The 11,192-nt window shown below is 41.7% G+C and overlaps 1 long non-coding RNA gene across 1 annotated transcript; it reads right to left on the reverse strand.

Moving 5' to 3' along the window:
• Positions 1–403: 403 nt before the first annotated feature.
• LOC135373253 (uncharacterized) lies at positions 404–1,899 on the reverse strand. Its single transcript, XR_010416380.1, has 3 exons — positions 1,798–1,899; positions 1,175–1,235; positions 404–773 (listed from the first exon to the last, which is right to left on the reverse strand). It is a non-coding gene; the product is annotated as an uncharacterized LOC135373253 (long non-coding RNA).
• Positions 1,900–11,192: the final 9,293 nt, after the last annotated feature.

Genomic DNA, 11,192 nt, shown 5'->3' on the forward strand with positions numbered 1-11,192 from the left:
CGTCTGTGAAACGTAAACAAAAAAAAAACCTAACACGATATGCTTTTGTAAAGAAGGTCACTGATGGTGAGTAAAGAGAATATACAAGTTCAAGTTTATTCAACATTTTATATCATACATTATATTATTCAACATTTTATATCAAGTTTATACAACATCAAGTTTATTCAAGTTATTTCTTGCACTTATGCGTTTCAGGATACAATGAACGTGCAGGGAGGTCACAAAAGACTACATTTATTGTTTTATGACCTTGCTACAATGACAATATATATTTTAGGAATGACAATGGACAGGTACTCTCTCTAAATTTGTAGCACTCAATTTTAGGTTAGAATGAGCAATGAATAGCAACTTCCCTCCTGGTATTTTCTTATATATGATAATTTAATGTGATCAAATATGTGTTAATATAATAATATATATAAGAATATAATATGTGATAAATGAATGTGATCAACAGTAGATGTAAACAACACCAGTAGCCAGAGAAGTGCATTCTCAAGAAATAATTTTCTTCTTATAGCATATATGTGCATGCCCTATTAACTGAAACAATTATCACGGTTCTCACGGTTTTAATTTCTGAGAGTGTACTGTAGAGACGGCTTAGATCTACAACAGTTAATACAAGGTATTATATACTGTGAATCCCATGTTAAAAATTCCATGTGACACATACTTTTTGGAGGTGCTGTGGTAATCAAAGTTTGTGGGCATTACGCAGGTTCTGCACCCATTTCTTGAGTATGTCGAGGCAGCTGTGAAGTAACCTGCATTGATGATGATTATTCCAATTTTTATGGTGCATCGACAACAAAGGAAATAATACATCAGAACATTGGTTTGGGTGCAACCAGTTAAAAATGAATATGTTGTTTAATAAATGCATTGGACAAATGTTAAAACATCAGTTTAAAACATGGTTTACAATCCCTGTATCTTCTAAAAATTAAAAAGATGAAAAACTATTCTAAAAAGAATATGGGGAACTCTTCTAAAAAGAATTATAATTATTATATTGCTGGGTGAAGGAGCCTAAAGTGTAAGGTGTGTTTCTGATGTGAACATGTAAGAAAATATGCAAAACTGAGAGAGGCTAACCACAGTGCGTGCACTGAGGTTGTTCCTTCCTGTAAAGTAGAAACCAGTGGATGAGGAACGTGATACTTACCTGTACACCCAGCCGTATCACACTACACAGATTATTCACTGGGTAGCCCTCATGACGAAACCTGTATTGAGAGACCACCCTTAAAAACTGCTTCAAATAGCACGACACGCTACAAATTATTACTATCGTAACAAGCTGACGATACAGCTCAGACAAAGGCGTTATTCAAGTCGCGCCACACCACCGTTACGTAGGATTCTTTGTCACAAATCAAACCAAGGCACAAAACAATACCAATACATGAAAAAAGGTGACAATCGTGGTCCCATTATGACGTAATACCGAACTTGTGCGCGAAGGTAATTCAAAGAAATGAATGTGGCACTTGCTTCCGCAGAGAACACCGTGTACCATGCTAGCAAAGCATGCAAAAAAGCGCTCGAGTGCTCGCACATATATTGATGACAACACTACCTGTGTAGTGTAACGTGTTCTTTCAAGCATATTATGCACTCAAACTGTATTTGCCGCCGGGTAAAATGCAAGTGTGCTCGATTGAACGTCGGAAGAGCGATCAAGCAACCTGCATCCAGTGCTCGTTTTGGGCAAAAAAAACACTTCATAATGGTCAACTAAATATACAGAATGAACGCCTATTTATTCCTCGATAAAGAGTGACTCACCTGTATAAATTTAGGCCCTGTAACCTTGCCAGTACGGTTGGTACGACCGTAATTGCAAGAAGTTGCCATGATCGCTGCGGCGACTGTTGTGAGCACCGTAAGATGGCGGCCGGTTTCTTCACGCTCGCGCTCCCTATCCGCGATCCAGCCTTTTACAATCGAGATCAGTGTGTGTCGCATAGTGGGTTTATTGTGGCGGCGCCGCAGTCGAGTACGGAATGAAGAAAGTACAACATGACAAGATCAGCGACTTTATTTTTTACGTCAGCTGAAATGCGACAATCCTGTATGTAAACATTTGTCCTAGAGCGGCTTCGAAAAACCACGTGCAAAAACGAAACTCTCATATTTCCGATCTAGAGGGAAAAAGAGGAGGACGAAATGTGTCGCATAGTGGGTTTATTGTGGCGGCGCCGCAGTCGAGTACGGAATGAAGAAAGTACAACATGACAAGATCAGCTACTTTATTTTTTACGTCAGCTGAAATGCGACAATCCTGTATGTAAACATTTGTCCTAGAGCGGCTTCGAAAAACCACGTGCAAAAACGAAACTCTCATATTTCCGATCTAGGGGGAAAAAGAGGAGGACGAAATGTGTCGCATAGTGGGTTTATTGTGGCGGCGCCGCTGTCGAGTGCGGAATGAAGAAAGTACAACATGACAAGATCAGCTACTTTATTTTTTAACGTCAGCTGAAATGCGACAATCCTGTATGTAAACATTTGTCCTAGAGCGGCTTCGAAAAACCACGTGCAAAAACGAAACTCTCATATTTCCGATCTAGAGGGAAAAAAAGGAGGACGAAATGTGTCGCATAGTGGGTTTATTGTGGCGGCGCCGCAGTCGAGTACGGAATGAAGAAAGTACAACATGACAAGATCAGCTACTTTATTTTTTAACGTCAGCTGAAATGCGACAATCCTGTATGTAAACATTTGTCCTAGAGCGGCTTCGAAAAACCACGTGCAAAAACGAAACTCTCATATTTCCGATCTAGAGGGAAAAAAAGGAGGACGAAATGTGTCGCATAGTGGGTTTATTGTGGCGGCGCCGCTGTCGAGTACGGAATGAAGAAAGTACAACATGACAAGATCAGCTACTTTATTTTTTAACGTCAGCTGAAATGCGACAATCCTGTATGTAAACATTTGTCCTAGAGCGGCTTCGAAAAACCACGTGCAAAAACGAAACTCTCATATTTCCGATCTAGAGGGAAAAAAAGGAGGACGAAATGTGGGTTTATTGTGGCGGCGCCGCAGTTGAGTACGGAATGAAGAAAGTACAACATGACAAGATCAGCTACTTTATTTTTTACGTCAGCTGAAATGCGACAATCCTGCATGGAAACATTTGTCCTAGAGCGGCTTCGAAAAACCACGTGCAAAAACGAAACTCTCATATTTCCGATCTAGAGGGAAAAAGAGGAGGACGAAATGTGTCGCATAGTGGGTTTATTGTGGCGGCGCCGCAGTCGAGTACGGAATGAAGAAAGTACAACATGACAAGATCAGCTACTTTATTTTTTAACGTCAGCTGAAATGCGACAATCCTGTATGTAAACATTTGTCCTTGAGCGGCTTCGAGAAACCACGTGCAAAAACGAAACTCTCATATTTCCGATCTAGGGGGAAAAAAAGGAGGACGAAATGTGTCGCATAGTGGGTTTATTGTGGCGGCGCCGCAGTCGAGTACGGAATGAAGAAAGTACAACATGACAAGATCAGCTACTTTATTTTTTACGTCAGCTGAAATGCGACAATCCTGTATGTAAACATTTGTCCTAGAGCGGCTTCGAAAAACCACGTGCAAAAACGAAACTCTCATATTTCCGATCTAGAGGGAAAAAAGGAGGACGAAATGTGTCGCATAGTGGGTTTATTGTGGCGGCGCCGCTGTCGAGTACGGAATGAAGAAAGTACAACATGACAAGATCAGCTACTTTATTTTTTAACGTCAGCTGAAATGCGACAATCCTGTACGTAAACATTTGTCCTAGAGCGGCTTCGAAAAACCACGTGCAAAAACGAAACTCTCATATTTCCGATCTAGAGGGAAAAAAAGGAGGACGAAATGTGTCGCATAGTGGGTTTATTGTGGCGGCGCCGCAGTCGAGTACGGAATGAAGAAAGTACAACATGACAAGATCAGCTACTTTATTTTTTACGTCAGCTGAAATGCGACAATCCTGTATGTAAACATTTGTCCTAGAGCGGCTTCGAAAAACCACGTGCAAAAACGAAACTCTCATATTTCCGATCTAGAGGGAAAAAAAGGAGGACGAAATGTGTCGCATAGTGGGTTTATTGTGGCGGCGCCGCAGTCGAGTACGGAATGAAGAAAGTACAACATGACAAGATCAGCTACTTTATTTTTTAACGTCAGCTGAAATGCGACAATCCTGTATGTAAACATTTGTCCTTGAGCGGCTTCGAGAAACCACGTGCAAAAACGAAACTCTCATATTTCCGATCTAGGGGGAAAAAGAGGAGGACGAAATGTGTCGCATAGTGGGTTTATTGTGGCGGCGCCGCTGTCGAGTGCGGAATGAAGAAAGTACAACATGACAAGATCAGCTACTTTATTTTTTAACGTCAGCTGAAATGCGACAATCCTGTACGTAAACATTTGTCCTAGAGCGGCTTCGAAAAACCACGTGCAAAAACGAAACTCTCATATTTCCGATCTAGAGGGAAAAAAAGGAGGACGAAATGTGTCGCATAGTGGGTTTATTGTGGCGGCGCCGCAGTCGAGTACGGAATGAAGAAAGTACAACATGACAAGATCAGCTACTTTATTTTTTACGTCAGCTGAAATGCGACAATCCTGTATGTAAACATTTGTCCTAGAGCGGCTTCGAAAAACCACGTGCAAAAACGAAACTCTCATATTTCCGATCTAGAGGGAAAAAAGGAGGACGAAATGTGTCGCATAGTGGGTTTATTGTGGCGGCGCCGCTGTCGAGTACGGAATGAAGAAAGTACAACATGACAAGATCAGCTACTTTATTTTTTAACGTCAGCTGAAATGCGACAATCCTGTATGTAAACATTTGTCCTAGAGCGGCTTCGAAAAACCACGTGCAAAAACGAAACTCTCATATTTCCGATCTAGAGGGAAAAAAAGGAGGACGAAATGTGGGTTTATTGTGGCGGCGCCGCAGTCGAGTACGGAATGAAGAAAGTACAACATGACAAGATCAGCTACTTTATTTTTTACGTCAGCTGAAATGCGACAATCCTGTATGTAAACATTTGTCCTAGAGCGGCTTCGAAAAACCACGTGCAAAAACGAAACTCTCATATTTCCGATCTAGAGGGAAAAAAAGGAGGACGAAATGTGGGTTTATTGTGGCGGCGCCGCTGTCGAGTACGGAATGAAGAAAGTACAACATGACAAGATCAGCTACTTTATTTTTTAACGCCAGCTGAAATGCGACAATCCTGTATGTAAACATTTGTCCTAGAGCGGCTTCGAAAAACCACGTGCAAAAACGAAACTCTTATATTTCCGATCTAGGGGGAAAAAGAGGAGGACGAAATGTGTCGCATAGTGGGTTTATTGTGGCGGCGCCGCTGTCGAGTGCCGAATGAAGAAAGTACAACATGACAAGATCAGGTACTTTATTTGTTAACGTCAGCTGAAATGCGACAATCCTGTATGTAAACATTTGTCCTAGAGCGGCTTCGAAAAACCACGTGCAAAAACGAAACTCTCATATTTCCGATCTAGAGGGAAAAAAAGGAGGACGAAATGCGTCGCATAGTGGGTTTATTGTGGCGGCGCTGCAGTCGAGTACGGAATGAAGAAAGTACAACATGACAAGATCAGCTACTTTATTTTTTACGTCAGCTGAAATGCGACAATCCTGTATGTAAACATTTGTCCTTGAGCGGCTTCGAGAAACCACGTGCAAAAACGAAACTCTCATATTTCCGATCTAGGGGGAAAAAGAGGAGGACGAAATGTGTCGCATAGTGGGTTTATTGTGGCGGCGCCGCTGTCGAGTGCGGAATGAAGAAAGTACAACATGACAAGATCAGCTACTTTATTTTTTAACGTCAGCTGAAATGCGACAATCCTGTACGTAAACATTTGTCCTAGAGCGGCTTCGAAAAACCACGTGCAAAAACGAAACTCTCATATTTCCGATCTAGAGGGAAAAAAAGGAGGACGAAATGTGTCGCATAGTGGGTTTATTGTGGCGGCGCCGCAGTCGAGTACGGAATGAAGAAAGTACAACATGACAAGATCAGCTACTTTATTTTTTACGTCAGCTGAAATGCGACAATCCTGTATGTAAACATTTGTCCTAGAGCGGCTTCGAAAAACCACGTGCAAAAACGAAACTCTCATATTTCCGATCTAGAGGGAAAAAAGGAGGACGAAATGTGTCGCATAGTGGGTTTATTGTGGCGGCGCCGCTGTCGAGTACGGAATGAAGAAAGTACAACATGACAAGATCAGCTACTTTATTTTTTAACGTCAGCTGAAATGCGACAATCCTGTATGTAAACATTTGTCCTAGAGCGGCTTCGAAAAACCACGTGCAAAAACGAAACTCTCATATTTCCGATCTAGAGGGAAAAAAAGGAGGACGAAATGTGGGTTTATTGTGGCGGCGCCGCAGTCGAGTACGGAATGAAGAAAGTACAACATGACAAGATCAGCTACTTTATTTTTTACGTCAGCTGAAATGCGACAATCCTGTATGTAAACATTTGTCCTAGAGCGGCTTCGAAAAACCACGTGCAAAAACGAAACTCTCATATTTCCGATCTAGAGGGAAAAAAAGGAGGACGAAATGTGGGTTTATTGTGGCGGCGCCGCTGTCGAGTACGGAATGAAGAAAGTACAACATGACAAGATCAGCTACTTTATTTTTTAACGCCAGCTGAAATGCGACAATCCTGTATGTAAACATTTGTCCTAGAGCGGCTTCGAAAAACCACGTGCAAAAACGAAACTCTTATATTTCCGATCTAGGGGGAAAAAGAGGAGGACGAAATGTGTCGCATAGTGGGTTTATTGTGGCGGCGCCGCTGTCGAGTGCCGAATGAAGAAAGTACAACATGACAAGATCAGGTACTTTATTTGTTAACGTCAGCTGAAATGCGACAGTCCTGTATGTAAACATTTGTCCTAGAGCGGCTTCGAAAAACCACGTGCAAAAACGAAACTCTCATATTTCCGATCTAGAGGGAAAAAAAGGAGGACGAAATGCGTCGCATAGTGGGTTTATTGTGGCGGCGCTGCAGTCGAGTACGGAATGAAGAAAGTACAACATGACAAGATCAGCTACTTTATTTTTTACGTCAGCTGAAATGCGACAATCCTGTATGTAAACATTTGTCCTAGAGCGGCTTCGAAAAACCACGTGCAAAAACGAAACTCTCATATTTCCGATCTAGAGGGAAAAAAAGGAGGACGAAATGTGTCGCATAGTGGGTTTATTGTGGCGGCGCCGCTGTCGAGTACGGAATGAAGAAAGTACAACATGACAAGATCAGCTACTTTATTTTTTAACGTCAGCTGAAATGCGACAATCCTGTATGTAAACATTTGTCCTAGAGCGGCTTCGAAAAACCACGTGCAAAAACGAAACTCTCATATTTCCGATCTAGAGGGAAAAAAAGGAGGACGAAATGTGGGTTTATTGTGGCGGCGCCGCAGTCGAGTACGGAATGAAGAAAGTACAACATGACAAGATCAGCTACTTTATTTTTTACGTCAGCTGAAATGCGACAATCCTGTATGTAAACATTTGTCCTAGAGCGGCTTCGAAAATCCACGTGCAAAAACGAAACTCTCATATTTCCGATCTAGAGGGAAAAAAAGGAGGACGAAATGTGTCGCATAGTGGGTTTATTGTGGCGGCGCCGCTGTCGAGTACGGAATGAAGAAAGTACAACATGACAAGATCAGCTACTTTATTTTTTACGTCAGCTGATATGCGACAATCCTGTATGTAAACATTTGTCCTAGAGCGGCTTCGAAAAACCACGTGCAAAAACGAAACTCTCATATTTCCGATCTAGAGGGAAAAAAAGGAGGACGAAATGTGTCGCATAGTGGGTTTATTGTGGCGGCGCCGCAGTCGAGTACGGAATGAAGAAAGTACAACATGACAAGATCAGCTACTTTATTTTTTACGTCAGCTGAAATGCGACAATCCTGTATGTAAACATTTGTCCTAGAGCGGCTTCGAAAAACCACGTGCAAAAACGAAACTCTCATATTTCCGATCTAGAGGGAAAAAGAGGAGGACGAAATGTGTCGCATAGTGGGTTTATTGTGGCGGCGCCGCAGTCGAGTACGGAATGAAGAAAGTACAACATGACAAGATCAGCGACTTTATTTTTTACGTCAGCTGAAATGCGACAATCCTGTATGTAAACATTTGTCCTAGAGCGGCTTCGAAAAAACACGTGCAAAAACGAAACTCTCATATTTCCGATCTAGAGGGAAAAAGAGGAGGACGAAATGTGTCGCATAGTGGGTTTATTGTGGCGGCGCCGCAGTCGAGTACGGAATGAAGAAAGTACAACATGACAAGATCAGCTACTTTATTTTTTACGTCAGCTGAAATGCGACAATCCTGTATGTAAACATTTGTCCTAGAGCGGCTTCGAAAAACCACGTGCAAAAACGAAACTCTCATATTTCCCATCTAGAGGGAAAAAGAGGAGGACGAAATGTGTCGCATAGTGGGCACCACTACGGCGGCCATAGCACCACTGATCTCGATTGTAAAAGGCTGGATCTCGGATAGGGAGCGCGAGCGTGAAGAAACCGGCCGCCATCTTACGGTGCCCATAAGAGCCGCCGGAGCGACCATGGCAACTTCTTGCAATTACGATCCTACCAACCGTACTGGCAAGGTTACAGGGCCTAAACTTATACAGGTGAGTCACTCTTCATCAAGGAATAAATAGGCGTCCATTCTGTACATTTATTTGACCATTATGAAGTGTTTTTTTGCCCAAAACGAGCACTGGATGCAGGTTGCTTGATCGCTCTTCCGACGGTCAATCGAGCACACTTGCATTTTACCCGGCGGCAAATACAGTTTGAGTGCATAATATGCTTGAAAGAACATGTTACACTACACAGGTAGTGTTGTCATCAATATATGTGCGAGCACTCGAGCGCTTTTTTGCATGCATTGCTAGCATGGTACACGGTGTTCTTTGCGGAGGCAAGTGCCACATTCATTTCTTTGAATTACCTTTGCGCACAAGTTCGGTATTACGTCATAATGAGACCACGATTGTCACAATTTTTCATCTATTGGTATTGTTTTGTGCCTTGGTTTGATTTCTGACAAAGAATCCTACGTAACGGTGGTGTGGCGCGACTTGAATAACGCCTTTGTGTCTGAGCTGTATCGTCAGCTTGTTACGATAGTAATAATTTGTAGCGTGTCGTGCTATTTGTAGCAGTTTTTAAGGCAAAAGTGGTCTCTCAATACAGGTTTCGTCATGGGGGTTACCTAGTGAATAATCTGTGCAGTGTGATACGGCTGGGTGTACAGGTAAGTATCACGTTCCTCATCCACTGGTTTCTACTTTACAGGAAGGAACAACCTCAGTGCACGCACTGTGGTTAGCCTCTCTGAGTTTTGCATATTTTCTTACATGTTCACATCAGAAACACACCTTACACTTTAGGCTCCTTCACCCAGGAATATAATAATTAAAGATTATAATTCTTCTTAGAAGAGTTCCCCATGTTCTTTGTAGAATAGTTTTTAATCTTTTTAATTTTTAGAAGATACTGGGATTGTAAACCATGTTTTAAACTGATGTTTTAACATTTGTCCAATGCATTTATTAAACAACATATTCATTTTTAACTGGTTGCACCCAAACCAATGTTCTGATATATTATTTCCTTTGTTGTCGATGCACCATAAAAATTGGAATAATCATCATCAATGCAGGTTACTTCACAGCTGCCTCGACATACTCAAGAAATGGGTGCAGAACCTGCGTAATGCCCACAAACTCCACAGCACCTCCAGAAAGTAAAGGCATATGTGTCACATGGGATTTTTAAAGGCATTCACAGTATATAATACCTTGTATGAACTGCTGTAGATCTAAGCAGCCTCTACAGTACACTCTCAGAAATTAAAACTTGTCAGGGAACAGTGATAATTATTCCAGTTAATAGGCATGCACATGTACACTATAAGAAGAAAATTATTTATTGAGAATGCCCTACTGTTGATCACACTAATGCAGCTGTAGGTTTACCTTCGGCCTCTTGGAACTCTTTGTAGTTGCCTTAGCTGCAGGGGGAGTGTCATCCAGCATGTCAACTACTTGCAGAAATATTGACGTATTTAAGATTATGACACAGTTTGAAGGGTTTCAATTCAGGAAATTTGCAGTGGCAGGGCCTGCCAGAGTGAAACCTACTGAATATTTTATGGTGTCGAAGTGGCAGTTCCTCCAGGATAGGAATATCTTAGATGGGAGCAAAAAGCTTGAAACTAACAAAGTGTTGTTTGCATTAAGCAATTTGTAATACACTGAACACATAGGCAGCAAAACAAAAATTTAAAATTCAGCATGTATGAAAATTGGGTGCAACAAATTTGCGTAATGTACGTGTACATTGTCATTCCTGAGATATATATTGCCATTGTAGCAAGGTCACAAAACAATAAATGTAGCCTTTTGCGACCTCCCTGCACGTTCATTGTATCCTGAAACGCATAAGTGCAAGAAATAAATCTTCAACTTGAATAAACTTGATGTTGTATAAACTTGACATAAAATGTTGAATAATATAATGAATGATATAAAACATTGAATAAACTTGAACTCGTATATTCTCTTTACTCATCATCAGTGATCTTCAGTACAAAAGCATATCGTGTTAGACTTTTTTGTTTGCGTTTCACAGACTGAGTACACGAGGGCCAAAATGACAAAATCACAACTGTTTCAAGCTCCAAATAGTCCTGTTGCAATTTGAGCCCCTCTGAACACGAGCCCCTCTCCCATGCGCGATCCAGCCTTTATACATAGAGATCAGTGGTGTGCACTGATCTCTATCTATAAAGGCTGGATGGCGCATGGGAGAGGGGCTAGCGGGGGAGATGCGTGCATTCGGGCCGCCATGTTGGGAGGCCCTAAAGCGCAGTGTGCGCCCATAGAAAACAATGGGAGGCAACGGAGATTGTGAGTATTTATAGCGCTGCAGGCGTTGATCGTTGCTTGTCATCACACAATTTTGTAAGGCAATACAAAATTGTAATACAATTTTGTATTTTACGTATTTGTACTTGAGTGTGCACATTGTTCTATATCACACAGGCCATATTTCATTCATAATAGTTTCGCAAATAAACACGTACGGGTCGATCTCATATTGCTTTTGAGTTAGG

The sequence above is a fragment of the Ornithodoros turicata genome, unplaced genomic scaffold (genome assembly GCF_037126465.1).
Source record: "Ornithodoros turicata isolate Travis unplaced genomic scaffold, ASM3712646v1 Chromosome23, whole genome shotgun sequence".
NCBI lineage: Eukaryota > Metazoa > Arthropoda > Arachnida > Ixodida > Argasidae > Ornithodoros > Ornithodoros turicata.